This window comes from Rhineura floridana, chromosome 22, assembly GCF_030035675.1.
Source record: "Rhineura floridana isolate rRhiFlo1 chromosome 22, rRhiFlo1.hap2, whole genome shotgun sequence".
NCBI classification, from domain to species: Eukaryota; Metazoa; Chordata; class Lepidosauria; order Squamata; family Rhineuridae; genus Rhineura; species Rhineura floridana.
In genome coordinates, this window is record NC_084501.1 from 12,188,746 (window position 1) to 12,213,031 (window position 24,286).

The 24,286-nt window shown below is 47.2% G+C and overlaps 1 protein-coding gene across 9 annotated transcripts in view; it reads left to right on the forward strand.

Annotated features, from left to right (window-relative positions):
- Positions 1 to 24,286, forward strand: part of ADAMTSL4 (ADAMTS like 4) — an 84,101-nt gene that overhangs the window by 8,616 nt on the left and 51,199 nt on the right. For 2 of the 9 annotated variants that reach the window (XM_061605657.1, XM_061605656.1), the window contains exons 2-6: positions 1,028 to 1,079; positions 7,409 to 7,514; positions 10,605 to 10,860; positions 14,135 to 14,371; positions 17,222 to 17,333. The gene's annotated coding sequence lies outside the window, so the exon portion shown is untranslated. Of the gene's footprint in view, positions 1 to 752; positions 921 to 1,027; positions 1,080 to 7,408; positions 7,515 to 7,566; positions 7,585 to 10,604; positions 10,861 to 14,134; positions 14,372 to 17,221; positions 17,334 to 24,286 lie in introns of those variants that run through there. The other 7 variants (XM_061605654.1, XM_061605655.1, XM_061605662.1 and 4 more) reach the window with 7 other exon arrangements.

A 24,286-nucleotide genomic window follows, 5' to 3' on the forward strand; every position in this document is an offset into this window, starting at 1 on the left:
ACTCAATATAAGGCAGCTTGTTCCAAAAAGGCAGGGTGGAAATGTGGGGCTTGTGAGAGCCTGGCCCCTTCCTTCCTTCCCCCCACTCCGTTCCCCACTGGCAGAGGCACCTGAGGGCTTCTCAGCTTGCTGTGACTTGTTGAAGAGTCTCTTTTCAGAAAAGGTCAGGCGCACAGGCTCAGTTTGCGGGATGCAAAACAGCTATTTCGGAGAAGCCAGGAAAGGCTAGCGTGGAGGAGGAGGAATCACTGAGACTCACACTGTAATAGCGAGTAACGAGGACTTCTAACTTTTTTAAAAAAACAACAACAACCCGGCGTTATGGGCAGAGTACAGATTCAACAGGTGTTGCACAAAGCGTGCTGCCAAAGTTTCCTGTGGCTATTACGGGGCTTGTTTTGTTCAGTTTTTTTTTTAATAGTATATTATATTTATCTTTATGTTTTTAAATCTGTTTTATGTCTCTTGGAGACCTTCGCGTAACAAGCGGCTGACAAGTCACAATGATGATTTCTCATCCTATAATGCATTTTTGTTGTGTGTTCTTTGCACTCATATATTTTAATGCACGTTGTCCCCCTAACATACGCGTTCTTGTAAACACTGGTTGGCTGGCGAACTGCATTGCGCAACTCGAATAAGTGTGAACGTTGGAGAACGGCTGCGTTTCGCTTCTCTCATTGTTTCGGAAAGTACAAATTTGTTAGACTTGGCATGAAACGTGAACTGAATTGAACTTCCCACCATCCCTAATTGACAGGCTAGGAGAAGCTTCATGGACTGAATTTCCACTCGTGGTTGCCAACTGCCACCCCCCGCCCTGGCTGCTGTGCACTTTTTAAAAAACAGGGCAGGTATTTTGACCCAGGGAACAGCATAGTGGACACACCTGAAGCTTTGATGTTGCTGAAGCTGAACAGGTGAGGAGAATCTGCTCAGCCCCCTGGAGGGGAGACCAGTAAACCCTGTGAAACCGTTTGTTTGTTTCACTGTGTGTTAAACGTTGCCTTCTCTTTCCCCACCACAGTGTTCAAGGTGGCTGGAGGCAATGACAACAGAACAACAACAACAAAAGCCAGGTAGGTAAAACATCATTTACAAACAACTACCTGAACCCAGGTTTATTCTAAGCAGTAGTGTAGGGGCAAATTCAGAAGTGCAGGGTCCTCCCTTCATGATAGTCACAGCCGCACACACCCTGATTTTGCTGCTGGGTTGAGAATGAGATCCTTGTTAATGCCTACGCTCACTACACCAGATGTGCCTAGGAGCCAATGAGCACGAAAGAGAAGTGTGTTAGCTCCTGAGAAGAGTCTTCTCAGTGTTTGCCTCACCTCCTTTCACTCTAATTGGCTCCAATCAGCAGGAAAGGACAAGGTAGCATGGTAGAAGTCTCTTCTCAGTGGCTAATACACTCCTCTTTTATGCTGATTGGCTTGTAGGATACTGGAGATGTAGGGACCCTGCTCCCAAAAAAGTAAAGGGTCTAAGACCTCCCCGAGACCCCACATGACTACACCCCTGCTTCTAAGCTATTGTCCCTCCTGCACAAGCAGCCAGCACACTGCCTGCCCCCAAACTGGTCAAGTAATTAGTCTCGTAATACACTATTAGCAGGGCTGTTTTTGTGACAGTATCCACTAGCATGGAGTACCGGCACCTCTGTTTTTTGGCTGCCTATCCCAGCCATTTTGTGCTGACAGTACTTTTATCATGATATGAGTACCCTGCTTCTCTCTCTCTCTCTCTCTCTCTCTCTCTCTCTCTCTCTCTCTCTCTCTCTCTTTTTACCAAAAATGTACTGACTAGTAGTATAAGGGGATGAAGATTTGAAAGGAATGAGTATTTTTCTTCACTTCCTATTTCTTTTAATCTTTTCTCATCTATTTCTTTTTGAGAAACTCCCTAGCTCCTTATTAAATCCCATATGCTCAACTGCACAAAAACTTATTTTACGCTGCAGAAACTTTTTTGACACTGCACAAAATGGGTCTGGCTGCACATTATAAACAAACCCTGACCTGAAATCAGGCGGGACATATTTACAAGTCAGTGGACTACGTGCCAGAGATCTGTCCTGGGACCTTTTGGTAAAGGGTGGGTGATAATGCTATTTCTACAAACAACAATAACAGAATAAGAATATCAAAATATATTTGCATGCCAGTAGGTGGCCATGAGGGATAGGTGAGTCTGTGCATTTGGGTTTCTTATTTTCCCTGTCTGAAGTTCAACTCTCCACCTTTCTGCTTCAGGTTGAGATTTATTTCTTTATTTTAAAAACTCCTAAAGAAAATGCATGAGCATTTTACTGTGAGTTTCTCCTAATGCACACGTGTTTTCCCATGGCTACTAGCCGTGATGGCTGGCATGAATAAATTTCGATCAAAGATCAGTACATAGAGACATGAGTAATGAAAATCATACAAAATACATAAAATCGCGAGTGAATAAAAAGTACAAAATGACGATCAGTATAAATTTTCTATATAAGGTCATTTATCATTGTTTTCCGACATGCGATAGCAGCAGCACCAAACCTGGCCACTCTTACTGTAGCCTGTGGATTCCTGTCTGCCGATAAATACGTTAAGTAAAACTCGCTGGGTATGTCCGGAATGCTTTGTAAATTGGGGTAGTAAAAGAGTAACGGAGATCCCTATAAAAGGTGCAGTACAATAAAACATGACTACAGTCTTCACTTCCTCCATTCCACATGGACAGACCCTTTCCTGATAAGGTCCCCTTCTATATCTTCCCTCCAGGCGGGCAGATGGAAGTACATTGAACCTGGCAGCTATAAAAGCTCTTCTGTATTTAGGGATATTCAAGTTTGTTAAATAACGCATAGGCACCGGCACTCTCTCGTTAACCCAGAACTCAGGGAGCCAGCCAGCAAGACTCAAGTGATTTTGTAGTTCTGTATCCCAAATTGTTGGACAGGAGTTTTTGCTTTAGCATATCCAAGAGCGAGAAGGGCATAAGGCAGCCTTTCCCAACCAGTGTGCCTCCAGATGTTGTTGGACCACAACTCCCATCTTTTCTGACCATTGGCAATGCTGGCTGAGGCTGATGGGAGTTGTGGGCCAACAACATCTGGAGGCACACTGGTTGGGAAAGGCTGGCATAAGGGGTAAATCCCAGATGTTGCAATTTCTCAAACAGCGAGCTTTTCCATCTTGACTGATATACATCAATTAATGTCCAAGGGGCCAAACCCACAGGAGAGAAAAAATCAGCTTCAGCCAGTGATGAAGCCTAAGAATCCATGATGGCTGTGCCCTCCCAGTATTTATTTATTTATTATTTTATTTATATCCCGCTCTTCCAGCAGGAGCCCAGGGCTGTGAGTAGCATTTGCTGGACACTGCAGGAGGGCAGAGGGCTCTTGCGCTCACGTGTGGGCTGCTTCCCATTGGGGCATCTGGTTGGCCACTGTGAGAACAGGATGCTGGACTAGATGAGACCCCTTTGGCCTGATCCTGCAAGCCAGTCTCTTGTGGCGTCCTTACGTTTGTGTGCAATTTTGCCTATTATACACATTTTTGCAAATCAATTTTCCCTAATGTGATGCTCTTCGGTATGCTGTCTTCACTAATATATGCATTTGTATGCACGCTTTATCCTAGGACAGGCATTTTTGTGCCAGCACCCCTCCGTCAACATGAAATAATAAAGGATGCCTGAGCATATGCAGAGTGCTGTCCCTGTCCATTGTCTAGCCACGTCCAGAGGTTGCACCCAGCCAGGCTTATTTTAGCAGAAGAGTGAGGTCACTTCCTGGAGAAACTCTGTGGGAGCATCCCAGGAGTTCTGAGCTGGAGGAGAGACTGTTGGTTAGGAAGCAGGAGGCCATCTGATAAAACAGATACTGTTATCTTGGTGGAGTCAAATCACTTGCCCACCGAGATTCTGTGTGTCCTTGCCGGCTAATATTAGGACCTTTTTGTCCTGGTTCTTTTCCTGCTCCTGGTCCAAAGGAAATAGGGAGAGAGTGAGTCACAGGCACCAAGAGAGGGTTTTAAATATATATATGCATGTGTGTGTGTTTAAAATAAAATAGGAGAGAGAAGAGAATTCTCAGGGCTTAATGTGTGCCACGCCTCTCCCTTCACGTCCGTTCCCAGGGCCAGATCTTCAATCTGGAACTTACGAAGTGAGACTAGATTAAATCACTCACGAGCACGTGCAGAGTGCATTCCCTTTCACCCTTAAGCCACTATGCGCAATGTTCTTGTACGTTAAAAGTTTTTTTGGGGGGAGGAGGGCGAAGGCCTTTCAGACCAGAGAGAGACATTTCCAGAAATGTTTCAACCCTCGTTTTTCTAGAAACCAAGCACCCGGAATTATTTTGTTTTTGACAAAATGACAGAGCTGGTTATTTCGGGAGGCAGAGGACATTCGGAGGAAAAAGAGAGAAGAATTTCAGACCACCCCAAAGGCAGCTTGCAATGAAAGATCCAAGTCCTGCTGGCTTCTAAGGGGAGGGTGGTAGCTCAGGGGCAGAGCAGCTGCTTATAAAGCAAAAGGCTGCAGGTTCAGTCCCCCAATGGCATCTCCCAGGTAGGCTGGGAAAGACCCCTGGAAAATTGCCTACAGTCCATAGACAGTACAGAGCAAGATAGACCAATGGGTCTGATTTGGGAGAAGGCGGCTTCCTATGCTGCACTTTCAGGGGAACTTCAAAAAGCTCTGCTGGATCAGGCCCAGGATCCTGTCCTCACAGTGGCCAACCGGATGCCCCAAAGGGGGAAGCCCACAAGCAGGACCTGAGTGCAAGAGCACCTCTCCCCTCCTGCGCTTCCCAGCAACTGCTCTACAGAACCATCCAACCACGCAGAGCAGAGCCATCCTGGCTAGTAGCTGTTGGGAGCCTTATTATCCGCCATGAATTTGTCCAGTTCTCATAGCCCAGTGGGGAGGAGAGCCTGGCTGAGAGTCCAGAATCTGTGAGTTCAAATCCCCACTTGTGTCTCCTGGGTGTAAAGGGCCAGCTAAAGATCACCCCACAGCGAGTGGCTCAGGGGTTACGTGCCCTGCCACCTGTGCAGCCGTGGGCAAGGTGCATAGTCCCGAGGAGCCCAGTTGCCCCCCAGCTGGCAGTTGCGGACAAGGAAGGGGCTGGCTTGTGCAGCTGTGGCAAGCTGAGCAGGCCCTAGCAAGCTGGGGAGGACTAGCCTCAGAGGGAGGCAATGGGAAACCCTCTCTGAATACCGCTTGCCACGAAATCCCTATTCAGAGGGTCGCCATAAATCAGGATTGACTTGAAGGCAGCCCATTTCCATTTTCTTGTAAAGCCACCCAGGCTGGCGGTGTCACTCCCTCCTGTTGAGAGACTGTCGCTTAGTGGCAGAGCATCTGATCTGTATGCAAACAAAGCCCTGGGTTCAGTCCCCAGTGGGGGCATCTCCAGGTAGGGCTGGGAATGTCCCCCACCTGAAAAGCTGGAGAGGGGCTGCCAGTCAGTGCAGTAGGCAGTACTAATCCAGATGGGCCAAGCAGCTTCCTTCATTCCTCCTGTGCACCCCGAAGAAGGAATAGCCGGCGCGGGGAGCCTGATTAAACTGCATTTGCCCGCAACAATTTGGAGGCCTTTGGTGGGGAAAGCCCGAAAGGCAAGTCTCCATCCACCAGTAAAGTTATTTATTTTATTTAGTATTTGATTTATATCCCACCCTTCCTCCCAGCAGGAGCCCAGGGTGGCAAACAAAAGTGCTAAAAACTTTAAAACATCATAAAAACAAACTTTAAAATTTGGCTGCGTTTCAGGGATGGGAAACATCTGTGCCTCCCCTCCAATGTTGCTAAATGCCGTCACCCGCCCTGACCATTGGACCTGCTGGCTCATGAGAGTTGGAGTCTGAGAACATCTGCAAGGTGCCACATTTGGCTACTCCTGTCCCCTGCACAAAAGTATGGAGAATTGTTTCCAGCCTCTGGTTCTTTTTCTGGTGGTTTTTGTCTATCTGAACTGTAATCTTTTAAGACCGGGTATTATAAATATTATTATTGCCATTCCATAAAAGGAAAGATTCTCTCTCTTCCTAGAATAGTTTTCCCTTCCTCCTCTCCTTTCATCAGAAGAGCCTGGCTGCTGGATCAGGGCCCAGGGCTCCATCTAGTCCAGCACCCCATTCTTAACTCACGTCCACACCATATGTTTAAAGCACATTTAAAGTGCTCCCCCAACCCATGGGAACTGTAGTTTACCCCTCCCAGAGCTACAATTCCTTGCACCCTTGACAAACTAGAGTTCCCAGGATTCCTTGGCTGGAGGGGAGGGAAGCCATGGACTTGAAATGCGCTGTGTGGGGGTGTCAGCTTACAGTGGCCAACCAGATGCCCCAAAGGGAGAAGCCCATAAACAGAACTCCCTTAAGAACGTTGGACAAACGCTACTCTGCTGGATCAGCTGCCAAAAGGGCACCCCAGTCACCATCTAGTCCAGCCTCCTGTTCTCACAGTGGCCAACCAGCTGCCTTAACTGGAAGCCTGCAAGCCGAACTTGAGCGGACTCTCCTTGCAAGTAAGGAGGGGGAAGAAATTTGATTCAGTTTGAATTTGAAGGCACATCTATCTAATTCACGCTTTCCAAAAAAGCAATACACAAACCGAAAGGCAGCCATCCTTCAAAATGTGTACGTCTCCGAATTTTAAGATGCAGTTCTCTAGCCAAGGAATGTGCACGAAAATGAATATACTAGCTAGGGTAAAGTATGCATAGGAATGCCTTCTGTTCATGCAATGGCATACATTCAGTGCTAGTGCTACTCAGAGTGGACCCTTTGCAGTGAATATACGTGACTAACGTAGGTTGGAGAGCCAGTGTGGTGTAGTGGTTAAGGTGCTGGACTACAACCTGGGATAAAAATGAGAAACGGAGAGGTCTGAAACGGACAGATCTTTTCATCTCTGCTTCCAACCCACCTGTTCTCTCCAGAGCGCTCAGAGGCCAGCTCTGAGTTACCCGCAGGCCACAGAGGTTTCTGGGGTTTTTCTTGAACTAGTAATTGTTTGGTTTACACAAATGTCCTGCAGGCAATGATCTGAAGGCTCACAATCCCCCCCCAAATGCTGCCTCCAGCATAGACAGAGGCAGGCAAAAGACACCCTCTTCTAGCCACAATGATAAGTCTAGGTTGCCAAACATGTCCTCCACTAGCCCCAAATATTTGACTGTGGATATTTGGAAGTGGTGGTTACATCATGATTATAGAGTTGAGATAATATAGACCAGTGGTTCCATAATATTTTTTCACCACAGACACCTTTTATTTTCTCTTTTTTTGCTGAGGGTCCTGGCAGACAGCTTGGATTTTTTTCCTGCCTGTTGCAGCTATTGTAATGCGCTTTGTGAGATGCTGTATGATTTTAACTGGATTTCTATTGCTGCTTTTATTTCTTACAGAGTTCATGCTGTAAGACAATGAAATACAGTGTGAGAATTAAGAGAAGCAAGAAAAACAATTAGAAATGAACATGAATGTTTCATCTGAACACGCTGTGGACCACTGGTGAGCCACGGACCACAGTTTGGGAACCCCAACACAGATGGCTTTTGTTGTTGTTGTTTAAAATACTCTAGTAAGCACCATACATTTCACCTTCCCCAAGAATAGCAGGAACTGTAGTTTAAGGGTCCTGGGAATGTAGCGCTGGGAGGATAAACTATGCACTTTAAATGTATGGTGTGCAGAACCATAAGGGCCAGAACCTTGCTTTGTTTTTAGAGGAAGGGGCCGCTTCCTGTGCTCCTCAAAGTGAAGGCGAGATGGCTGAACCTTAGGAGCAGGTTAAGGGAAAATCTGAAATGCTTGTTGGCTAACTTGGTGTTGTTTCATGTTGCGAATGCTCCATTAGCAGCAAAAATGCTCTCCTTGTTATCAGGAGAGCCGAGAGAGAAGTCTCCTTTCCGCTTACGGCCTTTCTCAATTCCGTTTCCAGAAGGCTGGAGCAGGGGATAGGGAGGGGGCTGCTTTTCCCTTCCAAAATTCCTGTCCCTCTCTGCGATAAAAAAAGAATAAGCCAAGGAGCCCACACAGTCGCCTTCTGTTCCTCCAGGGCGGCTTATGTTTTCCCTTCCTTTGGGAGAGTGTCACAAACAGGCCAGCCTTTATGCACAGAGGTGCTTAAGAGCACATTAATCTGGTGTCCAAAATACACAGCACCTTGGTCAAGGCTAGAGTCAGGGATCAGTGTGGAACAACTCTGAGGTTTGTAGCTCTAAAGGGTGGAGGAGAGTTTGTTCTTTTCTCAACCCCTGGATTTTATGGAAAACCTTGATGTGAGGAGTGTTTGGGTGGCAAGAGGATTTCTGAGCTATGGCCCTTCCCCAGAGAAATAGCCCAAGAGGCTGTGCGTGCATACTGTGCATTTGAAGCCCATTTAAAACCCATGGCTTCCCTCAAAGAAACTGTAGTTTACCACTCACCTTTGACAAATCACATTTCCCAGGATTCTTTGGGGGAAGCCACAGGTTTGAAATGGGCTTCAAATGTATGGTGTGTGCACAACCAAGGATTAGGAATGGGCGAGAAGTTCTATTCAATTCACATTTCAAGCTGAATTTGTCAAATCTTCGCTTTCTGAAACAATATGAGAAGTGAAACACAGCCGTCATGTGAAATGCCCACTTATTCGAATTTTGCAATGCAGTTTTCCAACCAAACATTGCATAGGGTCAGTGTTCTTCAACCCTGGGTCCCCAGATGTTGCTGACTACAACTCCCATCATCTTTGACCATTAGTGAAGATGGCTGAGGATGATGGGAATTGTAGTCCAGCAACATCTGGGGACTCAAGGTCAAAGAATACTGTGTTAGGGGAAAGTGTGCATAAAAATGAATATATGAGTGAAAATAACATACAAAATACAATTCTGTGATGTGAAATTGCTTGCAAAAAATGTGTACATTAGTCAAAACTGCATGCAAAAATGTATTTATTGGGAGAAATTTGCGCTAAAGAGCTGGAGAATTTTCACGTGGATTTTTTTTAAAGAAAACCCTGCAAATTGCTGTAGCAACGTGCAGAACTGAATTCAAGATTGAAAAAGTGAGACACTGACAGAACTTTCTATCCTCCCAAATTCTGTTGGGAGGGTGAGACCAATTAAATAGCTTTCATATTGCCCTCTCAGGTGTTGAAAAACTTGGGGTCACTGGTAGAAATTGGGGGGGGGGCACTGGGAACGTGATCCCGGCAGACAGAAGTCAAATTAAATTTGGCAAAAAGCACTCAAGGGAAGGATATACAGTGTGGCCTGTGGCCCGATGCCTTGTGTTTTCCTCAGGCGATAATAAATCATGTCAGGGCTCATTTGCCACCAAGTCGGAGTTGCTTTCATCAGCTGGTGGAGCATCAGACTGGCCAAGCCGAAATCTGTAAACTGAGGCCACAGATTAACCCTGTAGGAAATGACTCATTAAAGGCTGTGGAGTTCAGTGTGGCAGTGGTTTTGGTGGCAGGGGAGAAGCGAGTCATGTCTTCCAGCCCATGGGAGAGGTTTTCTGTGGCTTTTTCAGCTGAGCTGACATAACAAGCATCCCCAAAGCCCTAGCAGGCCAAATCTGGCAGGTTTTGATTTGTGGATTTTAGCTAGGATTAGCAGTCCTTGCCCTTCCCTGCCACTGGACAAGTAGGAATGGATGGGGGAAGAAACTGGATTCAGTCTGCATCTAAAAGCAAACGTACCCACACTTTCCAAAACAAGAAGCATAACATACCCACCCTTCGAAATGTGCAGTTCTCCAAATTCTGCCACACAGCTCTCTGGTTAACGTGTCCACAAATGCATATACTCTAGGGTACAGTGCATGTATAAATGCATAGACCTGTGAAGACAACATACAAAATGCTTTATAGTTGGAGAAACTGCTTTGCAAGGATGTGCATAATAGGCAAAATGGCATGCGAGGATGGGACTGTCGGGAGAAATGCACACAAACATGCTGAAGAATTTTCATGAGGACTTGGGCGGGGGGAACACAAACATTTGTGGAAATGTGGAGATTACTGGACATAATAAGAGCTTGCTGGATCACTCAGTGGCCCAGAGGGCAAAATTACTCTGGGACAATGTTAATTATCCATAATTTAATGCATTTTTTGCATTGATTTATCTGGGCCATATTCAGCTGGGTCTGATGCAGAGTAGACCCACTGAAATTAATGGATCTAAGTTCGTCATGTCTTTTAACTTCAATGTGTCTACTCTGAGTAGAACTGGCACTGAATACCACCCCCATCACTAATGCATTTTCCCCTTGTCTCTTCAGAATTACCTGCCTACACGTTTTTCACTGGATCTTCCCCCCCAATTCTAATCTTATGAAAGAAGAAGAAAAACTTCTTATCCATTTCCACAAACTATATCTGGACCTCTGAGAGTGTACAGAGTGCCTTTCCCTTCGGTCCCGAGTATCTGATGTCTGTCAGCCTGTGTTTGCAATCAACGAATGCAACTTCTCTCCGTGGCCAAACACAGAGTCCCTTCACCCTCCAACCCTTGGCCCCCTCCTTTTGAGGAAGAAAACAGTGTTTCCCACCTCACATGACAGCAAATGGATAACACGGTCCCCAAACGCCTTTTCTTTTTCTTCCAGTTTCTAGATTGCTGGAAGAGTCAGGCCAAAGGGGGCTCATCTAGTCCAGCGTCCTGTTCTTACAGTGGTCGAATGACTCTAAGAACCTTGGAATCGAGATAGACTGCCTCTGGACCTGGAGGTTCCTCAAGAACATCAGAAGAGCCTTGCAGCAGCTGGATCAGGCTCCAGGGGGCCCATCTAGTCCAGCGTCCTGTTCTCACAGTGGCCAGCCGGATGCCTCAAAGAGAACCCTGGAAGCAGGATCAGAACGCAGGTAGCACACAGCCATGGTGACTATTAGCCATTGATAGTCTTACCCTCCGTGAATTTGTCTAATCCCCTTTTAAGGCTGTCTAAATTTGGTGGCTGTTTTACTGCAACTTGCAGGTGCAACTTCCTTTTTAAATGATCTGTTCCTCTGAGTACTGGGCCCAAATCTGCTCAGCTTTAGGGGTGGTGGAAGCCCCCTATTCTTCCCCTAAAAACATGCCCCCATTTTTCTCCCAGATTGTGCCCTTCCTCCCCCCCCCCAATAATAATTTGAGTTTGACGAAGCTGATTCAGACTTCTCTGTTGGAAATTCCCTCTTAGACACTCTCCCTAGCATGAACAGCCCCCTTCCCCAAAATGTACAATGCGCAGTGCATTTCAAGTGCTCTCACACCACTGTGAACAGTCATGGCTTCCCCAAAAGAATCCTGGGAGCTGTAGTTTGCAAAGGGTGCTAAGAGTTAACTTAGGGGTTCCCTCTTCACAGAGCTACAATTTCCAAAGGGGTTTAACAATCAATCCCTCTTCCAAGAGACCTCTGAGAATTGTAGCGCTGTGAGGGGAATCGCCTAACAGCTCTCAGCACCCTTAGCAAAACTATAGTTCCCAGGATTCTTTGAGGGAAGCCGTGACCATTTGAAGTCATATTGCAGTGCTTTCAGCATATGGCGCAGATAGGGCCTTCCGGTTCCGTAAGAAGAAGAAATGATCTCTGGGCCGGCCCTGCTGGCACAGGGAGGCGGCTGGTGACTGGCGGCGGCAACAGATTTTGGGCACCTTGGAAATGCAGAATTGTTAGCCATTTAAATTTATTATCTTTGTGTAATTATTGGCAGGGAATGAAAAGCTGCCTGGTGGGGTTGTGATTTATTTTTGCCAGCTGCCAAAATAATTTGACCGGCCTTGAGCACTCTGTACCTTGGCTGGTGGGGTGAGGTGGGGGACAACATCTGCTGCTTCGCCTCTCAAGGCTGCCAGACGGCTTGATCCAGCTCTGTCAACCAGCCTGTGGTTGTCATTTTCCTGACAGACTTTTTCTGTAGCTGTGGCTCAGGATTTGCATAGCGTAACAGGCGGGTGGGTGGGAACTGGAGTGGCAGTTACTCAAGAGCAGACGATGCATCCCATCATAACATGTGTGCAAACAGCGAGAGCTGGCTTGAAACCGAATCTCTGGACATCACGTCGCTTCAAACTAGTTCCTCCGAACAGGGGGGAAGGGGAAAGCTCAGGCCTGGGGGACAGATGTGGCCCTCCAGGCCTTTCTCTATGGCCCTCAGGACTCTGGGGGACAAATGTGGCCCTCCAGACCTCTCTCTTTGGCCCTTGGGACTCTGGAGGACAAATGTAGCCCTCGGGACTCTGGGGGACAAATGTGCCCCTCCAGGCCTTTCTCTATGGCCCTTGGGACTCTGGGGGACAAATGTGGCCCTCCAGGCCTCACTCTTTGGCCCTTGGGAACTCCCTTCAGGCCACACCTCCTCCCCAGCCTTCTTTGGTGAAAGTAATGGGCATTAAATATGCTACGGTGTGTATGCAGCCTGGGTTTCACTGCCAACTAAAGTGAGGCTCTTAATTTGTCCCAGTTGGTGAGAGAAGAGGGTCAAAGAAGTGCCCAGAGGCCACAGTATTTGGAAAGATTTATTCTAGATACATCCACCTAAGACTAGTCGATGCGTTTCTGCTCGTAAAACATAAAGGCAAAATAGTATCAAAGAGAAATGAACAGCACATTATACGTTATGTCTTGGGGAGAAGGAAGAAATGTGCCAACAATACGTGCAGGGGGATTGTTTCCAGTGCTCTTCCTACTCAGAGAAAATGTAAATGTACTGCCTTCAAGTCCATTCCCGTATGGTGACACTATGACGAGGGTTTTCATGAGGCTGAGAGGCAGTGACTGCCCCAAGGTCACCCAGTGAGTTTCATGGCTGTGTGGGGATTCGAACCCTAGTCCAACACCTTAACCACTACACCACACTGGCTCTCCCTACTCAGAGAAGACCCCCTGAAATTAACTGACACATCTTACTGTTGCTCCATGTTAAAAGCTTAGTATTATTATTTATTGAATTGATATCCCACCCTTCCTCCCAAATGAGCCCAGAGGGAGACAAACCCGTCAACAGAACAATTTAACAATAAAACAAGAAAAGCATTCTAAAAATAGTTTAAAACATTCTATAACACAGTTGCAGTCAAAAGGATTCCAAAAATTACAGCTGAAAATGTTCTTTCACCCACGTGGCTTCCCCCCAAAGAATCCTGGGAACTGTAGTTTGTTTAGGGTGCTGTGACTTGTGTGGCTGTGACCTATGTTATACTCAGAGAAGACCCACTGAAAGGAACCTACCGAAGTTAGCCATGTCTATTAATTTCACTGACCCACTGAAATGAACGAACTGCAGTTAGCCACATCTGTTAATTTCACTGGCTCTGCTCTGAGTAGGAGGAGCATTGGATACCACCCGCTGGGGCTGCTCTGAGTATCTTTCAGAAGAGCTGGGGTTGTCTCCAACCAAGCCCTACTCAGAGTAGACGCAGTGAAATTAATGGAGCAAAGTCTAGCCATGCCCATCAATTTGGAGGGATCTGCTGTGAGTGGGACTGACCTATTGGTCACTGCCCACGGAAAACAGAACGAAATATTGACACGCAACTGGACTTTTTCGAACTCATCCCTCCCCAAGTGCACTTTAGCTCTGCCCTTGACCTGCCGTGCAAAACTAGCCATAGCTGGAACTTTACGCATTCCACTTTCACTCTTTCCCTTCCTCTGGCTTTTACTTTCTCTTCCTGATCCATGTGCAGTGGATGCGTGGGGTGGGGTGAAGGGTTCCTCTCCACCCCCAACCACCCTGCACTTACATTAGCCGGGCAGAAAGGAGAAAGGGACTGCGGGGGGGGGGTTAGGCTGTTCAGGAACAGAGAAAGGGGCGGAGCTTCCGAGGGGGCATGGAGGGGGTGTTGTGAGCGAGAAAGTGAGAGAGAGAGGGAAGGATTGATGGGTCTGAAAAGGGGAGGGGGTAGCGGCAGGCCGAGGAGGGAGGCTGGCTGGCGACAAAGTGACTGAGCAGGCGGGGGGGGGGAAGGGGAGAGGGGGAGAGAGAGAGACTTTGCATCGCATCTGCAGCCAGCTCAGCCAAACATCCGGATGCAAAAGTTTTCCAACAGCAGCATTTGGGGCCAGGCAGAGAGGTACAGAAGGGTGCAGTGCAGTGTGTGTGTGGGGAGGGACACAAGTGCTTTGCAAGCCCCTCTTTTCTCTCCTCCTTGAGCCCCCCCCAAAGATCTGCAGCTGGCCACGCACTCTGTCCTGGGAAAGAGGCTGCAAGAGCAACAGCAGACTTGGATAGGAGCCTCCTGCCTGCTGTCCGTCCCTCCCTGGAAAACGTAGAGAGAGAGAGAGAGAGAGAGAAGGACCAGCAAATATCGTTTTTTTAAAGGGGCCGCCAGATCTACACCAGGAGAACTTCTGTCTGCTTTCGTGTGTTTATCACTCCCCAGCATCACCGGTGAGTCTCTTTCTCTTTTGCCTTCCTTTTTGCCTGCCTCTGCCTATTAATCCAGGGGTGACGGACTTGGGGGCAGGCGCCCAGGGCATCGCACTGCTGAACGAGCTGGGGGGGGAGTGCCTGCCAGGCAAAGCAGCCTGGGCTTGCACCACCTTTTTGAAGTGAGGACATATTGGAACGTCTCCCCCCTGCCCCCCCCCAGGACAACCAGGCGGTCTCCCATTTTACCTGCATTCCAGAAGGGATGTCAAGGCATTTTTCTTGCTGCCATTACTGTTATTGCTGCCAACCTTTTTTTGGACATTGTACCTTCGCGAAACGTTTATTTGGCTGGTGTTTAGTTGCTGCCTTCAAGATGTTGCCTGGTTGTTCTAAGTGGTTCTCTGTGTGACTAACTTTGCAATTGTGAACTGCCCCTGCTCCCCCCCATGGGAAGGGAGGGCAGGCTATCAATTTTAAATAATAGATGGATCAATATTACCATCTAAAGAAAGGGGGCACAGGGATACGACCTCAAGCCTAACATCTGCTTGGAGTGCAGGAGGTGCCAGGTTCAATCCCCAGCGGCGGCATCTCCAGGTAGGGCTTGGAATGTCCCCTGCCTGAAACCTTGGGCAGCTGCTGCAGTCAGTGTAGACAATTCTGAGCTAGATGGTCCAGGAATCTGATTCACTCCTGTATTTAGAATCATGAGGACTACAATCTTCTGCATCTTCAGGTAAAGCTAGGAGATCCGCTGTCTGAAACTCTGGAGGTTTGCTGCCGGTCAGAGTGGAAAATCCTGCCCAAGTGGACCAGCGCTCTGACTTGATATAAGGCAGCGTCCTATTTAAATCCTATTCAGAATCATGAGGACTGGAATGCTGCTTTGTTTTTAGGGGATTCAGGAGCCCTAGCTCATTGGAAAGACATCTGCTTTGCATGCAGAAGGTCCCAGGCTGAACCTGAATCTCCAGGTAGGGCTGCCTGCCTGAAGCCCTGGAGAGCCGCTGACAGTCAGTGTAGACAAGACTGAGCTAGATGGAGCCATGGTCTGACTTTAATATAAGGCAGCTTCCTCTGCTCTTCCTTCTCTGCTGGCTGCATCCTCCTCTGCACACTCCCCACAATCTCTATCCCCCCCCAACCTGCTTTTCCATTCCTACACCCCTCTTTCCTCCTCAGCCGGCCCACTTGGCAAGCAGCGCTGCTTCTCCATCCATCTGCACGCACTTATTCCTGCCTCTGTCTGGGTGCTTCCAGATGGAGGCTTAATGTTGCAAACATTAACTTACCGGATAAAGTCTGGATTAAATTGGGGAGCGGGGAACAGGGGAGAAAACAGGGGGCTGGCATTTTGATGCTATATGGACGCTGCAAAAAGCGTATGTCCGTGAGCAACTCCGACCCCCAAAATAAGCACCCTGTTTGGAAGCACTCTCTCTCGCTTGTGCGTTCATGTGCTCTTTCGCTCTGTGTCCCCATAAATGCTGTCTGCCTGTCTATCTTTTAGCTGCCCCTTTGGGCTCCAAGCAGGTTGCCTCTTTGGCTCTCTGGAGACCCTTTTCCCATTTCTCTTTTGCACACCTATCTTGCCACAGTGGGGAGGAGAGCCTGGCTGGGAGTCCAGAGTCTGTGAGTTCAAATCCCCGCTCGTGTCTCCTGGGTGTCAAAGGCCAACTAAAGATCACCCCCACAGTGAGTGGCTCAGGGGTTACATGCCCTGCCACCTGTGTAGCCATGGGCAAGTGGCAGAGTCCCAAGGAGCCCAGTTGCCCCCCAGCTGGCAGTTGCGGACAAGGAAGGGGCTGGCTTGTGCATCTGTGGCAAGCTGAGCAGGCCCTGGCCAGCTGGGGAGAACTAGCCTCAGAGGGAGGCAATGGTGAACCCCCTCTGAATACCGCTTACCGTGAAACCCCTATTCATAGGGTCGCCATAAGTCGGGATCGACTTGAAGACAGTCCATTTCTATTTTCATCTTGCCACAAAGGTGGTCCATCTGTGTCATCACAAAGCACCTTCCTTTGGTGTTACCTATTGTGTTCCACGAACTAACTACAACTGCAATCTGAGTAGCCCTGGGTGGGATCAGAGCCCTAGGGATGGGGTGGGGGGTGAAACTTGATTTTGACCGCAATTTTAATGAGAAGCGACCCAATTTGTGCTTCTCAAACCACGATGCGAACCGAAACACAGTTACCTTTTGAAGTTCGCACTCTTGCGATGCGATGCAGTTCCCCGTCCGATCAATGTGTACGGAAAGGCATGCTGTATATTGAGCGGAGTCTGTGCATGAAAATGAACATATGAAGGGAAAATAACATACAAAGATGCCTTATAGGGAAAATGGCTTGCAAGCATGTGTATGTCAGTCAAAGCAACATGCTCAAATGTGTATTTTAGGAGCAAATCTGCGCTAAAAATGGCAATGAATTTTTGCCAGTATTAAAATTCACACACTGCTGCAGAAATGTGGGAGAACTGAATTGAAGATTGGAAATGGAAATGGACAGATTTGCCCATCCTAGATCAGGCTGCAGGGACTCTAATCCTAAACTTGCTCAGTGGTGCTGGTGAGCCCTGTCGACTCTTTCTCTACATCTTTAGATCTGGAGCGACCTACGGATCTGCCCATTTCCCTGAACTCTCCCTTCACTCTCGCACATCCTTGACTGGGTTTTACTTTCTTTTCTTTCCCTTTCCAACTCTCCGCCTGTTTCTTTTACTGTCTCGCCCTTTCGGAGAGACTTTATTCCTCTCTCGTTCGCCCTTCTGAATTATTCCTCTGCACCCCTTCTGGCCTATCTCTTCTCCTCTTCCTTCTGCAAAACATGTACTCTCCTCTTCATCTCTCTGTCTTTCCTTCACTAGATCATCTATATCCACATTTAAAAGACCCGTCCTTTTGAGAGTCAAGACTTTGCCTGCCTTTGCTGTCTTTCCATCCCCAGATCAGTAACTCCAAACCAAGGGAGGAGGAAAGGTGAGTTCACAAATTTTGATTTTGCGGAAAATTGACTGCGGTGTCAGAAGCAGGGTGGTGAGGGGAATGTTTTATTGACTCACTACAGGGGCTTAATTTTGACAAGGAAAAGGCACTGGAGCCCTGCCTTGAAGGTCTCACCAGTCGAGAAATGCATTGTAATTTATTTGGGGGTTTGAGGAATGCACTCTGTGTGTGCTCAGAGGTGGTCCTAAATGACATGTGGGGGCTCAACTGCCCCGTCAGCAATTGTGGGGGTTGCAACTGTGCCCTGTTTTAAGTGGGCTGCGGTGTGGAAAGGGGCACATCATGCATGTTCTGTCCAGCTGTGGCTAAGCACAGTTTAAGGCCTGTTGGTTTCGGAGGGGTGTGTGTGAGTTAAATCCTGTTTAAATCAAAGGGACTTTCTTCTTTCCTTCCTTCCTGCCCCTTGTCCCCCCCCCCCCCGTTCTCATGTCTTTGTGTTTTGAATAATTTTGGCTTTGGACCACCCACGATAGAGAATGCTTTAAAAAAAAAAATCTGGGGATGAAGATCAGTGTGGCAGATGGAAAATGTCGGCTTATAATGTGGGTAGCGGCAGCACGTGCCTAATTTCCAAAGCCAAGTTGGCCTTTTCGGAAGGCGGGAAGCGCCCTTGTACAGAGCCAGACTGTTGGTTCATTTAGCCTGGTATCGTCAACACTGGCTGGTAGCGGCTCTTCAGGGATTCAGGCAGGGGATATTCCCAGCCCTACCTGGGGATTGAACCCAGGACCTTCTGCCTCCAAAGCAGGGGCTCTCCCGCTGGGGTTAGGGCCCTTGCTCCACCACTGAGCTTCAGTCCTCCTCCTTTATATAACGCAAGGTTCTAGTCCTCATGGTTCTGAATAAAGGGGTGATTTAAATGGGAACAGAGGAAGCCGCCTGAGTCAGGCTTTTGGCCTGTCTCACTCAGAAGTGCCTACACTGATCGGCAGCAGCCCTCCAGGGTTTTGAGCAAGGAGTCTTTCCCAGCCCTACTTGGAGATGCCATCGCGGATTGAACCCGGGACCTTTTTGCAAGCAAAGTATGTGTCAAACCTACTAAGCTACAGGCCTCCCACATGCATACCACAAAGCCCCACCTCTTTATAGCGCCTTGTTTAAGGGTGTGATCTTATTACTATTGTCTCTGCTCTGATCAGCGGAGGCTGGTAACCTGATAGGGGAGAGAATGAGATTCTGTTAGATTTTGGAAAGCCTCAAGCAGCTGATTTTAATATGTGTGGGGTGGTTGCTCTCTCGCTCTCACTCTCCCCTCTCGTATTTTTCCATCCAAGCCTAAGAAAATGGGTGGAGGCATTTGTTGTACAGTGCTTGCATTCTTTTATAAGAATCCTAGAATTGCCTTGGTACTGGATTGGTAGTGTCCACTGAGCCTAGCGTTAGGTCTCCCTGGTGATGGCCAGCCAGATGCCTCTCAGAATCTCTTGAGCAAAGCATGAAAAGCAACTGCCTTCCCTTGCTGTTTGTGTCTCTGTTTTCTAGTACTCCAGAGGTAAGCTGCCACTGAACCTGGAGGTTTCACTCATCTATCATTTCTTTGATATAAATGTGATAGGCAGATCATTCATAAAGTAAATCAATCACAGGCAGGGATTGAGGTGTTTGCCCACTTTTTCTCAGCTACTCATTATCTTAAATTCATTTCAACACATCCCTGCATCAGTTTGCCCTCCAAACCAGCATCTGGGGACTCACTTCACATTCTGCTTTGAAGGGCAAGCACTTAGCGCAGTTTGGCAATTCCGATGCCTCTTGCAACACCTTACAGTTAGAGCTAAACAGGTAATGGAAAGGAAGGCATGCATCAGAGGAGGGGAGAAGGAAGCAGTAACTCTGTGGCTTGTGTCTGACCCTACAAACCATAGTTTGGAGTGAAGAATCATTTGAATGGAGCATCTGTGGCTCCGTAAGGACTCCTCCCTGCCCTTTGCTTAGAAATGGGGTGCTAAGAAATTGCTATCCTGGAGGATGATCTGAAAGGAGCTTCTGCATTCCCCTAAGGATGTCTTATTTTGATTAGGCGTGCACTGCAAACAAAGTGCACTATTGGAGCAGAGTCTGAATCGAGCCTCTTCTGTTTCCATAAGGGTTTCTCATTGGGAGTTGTGTGGTGCAAGCAATGCGCTATCTCCAGGATGCAATCAGATCCTTTCATTCCGATCTGGAACCTAGATCTGTAGTTTTGTCCCCCATATCGCAAGAGTGGGGTTGCGTACACACCATATATTTAAAGCACATGGCTTCCCTCAAAGAATCCTAGGGGCTGTAGTTTACCCTTCACAGAGCTTCAATTCCCAACACCCTTAACAAACTACAGTTCCCAGTGTTCTTTTTTGGCGGGGATCCTGGGAACTGTGGTTTACCCATCACAGAGCCACAATTGCAAACACCCTTAACAATCTACAGTTTCTAGGATTCTTTTGGGCAGAAGCCATGTGCTTTAAATGTTGACAGATCCTTCCATCCCTAGCGGACAGTCCACTATAAATCCACCATTAATGCACAATTATTTGGTCAATGACATGTTGCAGAATATGCATGTGCACACCTACTTAAAACCACCAGTCTTGAGAGCCCCTGAGTGCACATCATGAGGCATCCAATCACACGTGGACATGCATTTTTTTGAGGAGGGGAACCCCCATATGAACTGGGTTGTATACTAAAAAAGAAACCTTTGGAGTATTGTTGTTGTGATGTGCCTTCAAGTTGATTTCGACTTATGGCGACCCTGTGAATCCGTGAACTCCAATAGCATCTGTTGTGAACCACCCTGTTCAGATCTTGTAAGTTCAGGTCTGTAGCTTCCTTTGTGGAATCAATCCATCTCTTGTTTGGCGTTCCTCTTTTTCTACTCCCTGCTGTTTTTCCCATCATCATCATCATCATCATCATCATCATTATTATTATTATTATTATTATTATTGGAGTATACAACAACCCAAAGAATTATCACCGGCCAGTTCCCTAAATGGAGAAATCTCAACGGGGATCAGTTCTGCTTTCAAGTCAGAGTGTTATTTTTTCCCCATTTACTTATTTCTTTCCAGTATTATTTATAAACCAGTGTTTCATTGCAACAAGTGGTTTGCCTCCTCCGGTACAAGTATTAGCATTTAAAAATAAACTCCCAGTTCCAGGTTGGAGGGTGTATATGGGGTGGGTGGGAAGGAGAGAGAGGGTTATGTTTTCCAGGTATTTAAAACCTGGTGTGGAGCCAGTGTGTGTTTGGCGGAGACGTTGAAAGCGGTTGCAATACAGTGGAAAAATCGTTCCTCCCCTGCCGTCTCCTTTCCCCTGCCTCCCAGGGTGCCTCTTGGCTGGAGGGACGACAGACCTTTTGGAAAGGTCTGCCAAGGTGCAGCGGCGGAGAGATGAAAGTCTAGGCAAAAAAGTGCAATGGCAGACGGGAGTGTCTGTGCATTGAACAGAGAGGGAAGTGTCAAGGAGGAGGGAAATGGCTCCTCCGCAGATGTCGGCTGGTGCTGATTTTAGTCTGATGTCAAACCTGGTATTTTCTGCATGCAGAGCAGGTGGTCTGTCACTCAGCTTGTGGCCCTTGCCCTAAAAATAAAGATTCTAGTCCTCATCGTTTTGAACAAAGAGCTGATTTACATAAGAACAGAGGAAGCTATACCAAGTCAGAACCTTCCTCCACATCTAGTTCAGTATTGTCAACACTGACTGGCAGTAGCTCTCTAGGGTTTCATAAACAGGACATTCCCAACCCTACCTGGAGATGCCAGGGATTGAACCTGGGACTTTGCAAGGAAAGCAATGGTCTTATCACTGAGCCACTGCTCTTCCCCAAATGGATTGCTGCCAAATGGATGTTTGGAGGCTGAGGAATGATCTAAGTGGATGATCTTAGCAGCCAGTCAGGTTGCTCTGGAATAAAGTGCTCAGGCTTGCTTGGTTTCCAAGTTGTTTGTGGTCTGCATACTACTTCTCCTGTAAAGTGTTGAACATTTTCTGGGATGGATATGCAGTTTAAGCTAATTGATGGAGAGGTTCAGCCAGGCCTCCCAGCAGCACTCCACACAGGCTGCTTTTGAACATTCCCCACAATCCTACACAACACATACAGGTTTCTCAGTGGCAAATTCATGCAGGATATAAAGGCTTTGAAAAGGTTCCTGTACCACAGGCTTTGGAGAGAAAAACCTGTATGTCATGGAAGTGATTTGTTCTCCAAAAGAAAAATTTTAAAGTACCAACTCTCTTCCAGTTTGGAATAACAATAACAATTATCATCCTATTGCAGTCTGGTCGCCTATAGGCATCGCTGAATCACCACTGGTGACGAGGTGAATGGCACTTTCAAAACCTCCTGTGCCCTGGCAAGTTTGACATTTCCGTGCACGTGAAATTGCTGAACTTTTTGCCCCAGCCAAAGGGAAGGGATGATTTTGACCCAATTTTTTAGTTGGGAGAGTGTGTATGTGCTTACATGGGAGAAACCATTACTCATCTAGTTGGCGCTGCGTCTCTGTGTGTACTCCAGTTGCTCTGTAACAAAGAACACTCCTTTCCACTGCCCTGGCCTCTCCGAGGTTGCTGGCTGATGCGCCTGCAGCTGTTGCTTAGTTAAGATTAACGCTCAGCTTATGCCCATGCCATGCCAACGTTTGCGCGTTGGTGTCCGATACCTGCGGGGAGGGACATTTGGCTTGTCCTTAAACCTTCCACAGGGCACATGGAAGCAGAGCAGTAGAAATACTTTCTTTCCCTGGATTGAACCCAGAGTGTTGCAGGATGGCCTGCATTGCGTCATCACATAGCAATGCACAGATGGCTGGCCGGGATCCTCCTGTTTGCAGGAAGAGTTGAACGGTGGGAAAGCAGATCCTAGCCTCACTTAGAACACTCCTTGGCCCTGTCATATTCATCTCCATCGCTTATCTGCTGTCGTGGTGACCTCTGGCTAGGGATGGAGGGTTTATTGTTGTTGTTATTATTATTATGAACCAAAATGGAGACAATAGTCCAGAAATCAGAAGAAGGCTAGGACTGGGGAGGGCAGCTGTGAGAGAACTAGCAAAGGTCCTCAGATGCAAAGATGTATCACTGAACACCAAAGTCAGGATCATTCAGACCATGGTATTCCCGATCTCTATGTACGGATGTGAATTTTGGACAGTGAAAAAAGCAGATCAGAGAAAAATCAACTCATTTGAAATGTGGTGCTGGAGGACAGCTTTGTGGATACCGTGGACTGCGAAAAAGACAAATAATTGGGTGTTAGAAGAAATTAAACCAGAACTACCATTAGAAGCTCAAATGATGAAACTGAAGTTATCATACTTTGGACACATCATGAGAAGACACGATTCACTAGAAAAGACAATAATGCTGAGAAGAACAGAAGGGAGTAGAAAAAGAGGAAGGCCAAACAAGAGATGGATTGATTCCATAAAGGAAGCCCCAGACCTGAACTTGCAAGATCTGAACAGGGTAGTTCATGACAGATGCTGTTGGAGGTCACTGATTCATAGGGTCGCCGTAAGTCATAATTGAAGGCACATAAGAACAACAACAAATAATAATATATTGTGACTCTCTTCTGGAAGTCCTTCCCAAACAGATTTTTTTCAAACACCTAGATCTTGCAACCACTTTTGTTTTATTTTATTTATTTTCTCAAAAAAGGCACTAATCCAACAACAAAGTCAGAGTTACCGCCTTTTGCGTGTGTGCCATGCCTTAAGTGCATCTGCATGCTTGGACAAGCTTTGCCTGTTGGTTTCTGCCTGCTCAGCAGCTCTTAAAGGAGCTTCTTTCTGTTGTTATATTTCCCCCTCCTCAGTGAACACATAGCAGTAACCTGAACCAAAACATGACTCAGGATTTCCCCTACAAAGTGCTGAGTCAGCTCTGAATCGAGGAACACCACCCCTTGACCCACAAGTAGGGATGTCAGAGAATTGTGATGGAGACAGGAGCGGAAATGGCTGATGTTTGCTTATTCGGCCCATGTGTGGAACAGAAATCAATCCAGCAAATACAATCGGTATTCATTGTTGTTGTTGCCTCTCTTGCTATGTACCTACCCGTTCACTACGCTCGACATCAAAGGCCCTTCTCCGGGTTCCAACCCATAAAGAGGCCCGGAGATCAACAACTAGATCTAGGGCCTTCTCGGTGGTGGCCCCCGAACTATGGAATGCCCTCCCAGACGAGATACGCCTGGCGCCTTCTCTGTTATCTTTTCGGCGCCAGGTAAAAACTTACCTTTTCGCCCAGGCTTTTTAAATTTTGTAAATTTTTAAATATTTTAATTTAACATTTTAAACTTAATATGATCTTAATTTAAATCTCAATGGCAATTTTATTAATGTTTTATAATTGTACTATATATTTTTTTTTTCCACACTTGCTCATATTTTAATTGTGATTTTATTTGTTGTACACCGCCCTGAGAGCTTTCTGCTATAGGGCGGTCTAGAAATGTAATTAAATAAATAAATAAAATAAATAAATAAATTGTTCTTTCAGTCTGCAAATAGGGCATAATTGATTACACTCCCCCCCCCCATTTGAATTGCACGTGGTCGAAAAGGAGCTGGATGCTCTCAGCCAGGCCCGTATCCGGGCAGCTGCTTACGCTTCCCCCTCCTGAGCAGTGCCTGTGGGGGCTGTCCAGGAGCTGTCCAGGAAGCCAGGCAGCTGGTGTGGTGATCTTCGCCTTAGAGCAGGGATGTCTGGGTCCAACGGGTCTTGGGGGTCACTGGCAATGTGGAGATCTCTTGGAAAAGGGGGTCTTCCTGCCTTTCTGCCGAGGAGATCTCCAGGTCCAGGTCTGGGAAGGGCTGAACCCTGGCAGCAATAAGCAATTTGTAGCAGCAATATGTTTGGCAATGCATTTGCTCTTGTGAACTCACGAGGGGAAGGGAGTTTGTTTGCTGGGCTTGTGGCAAGCACGAAGA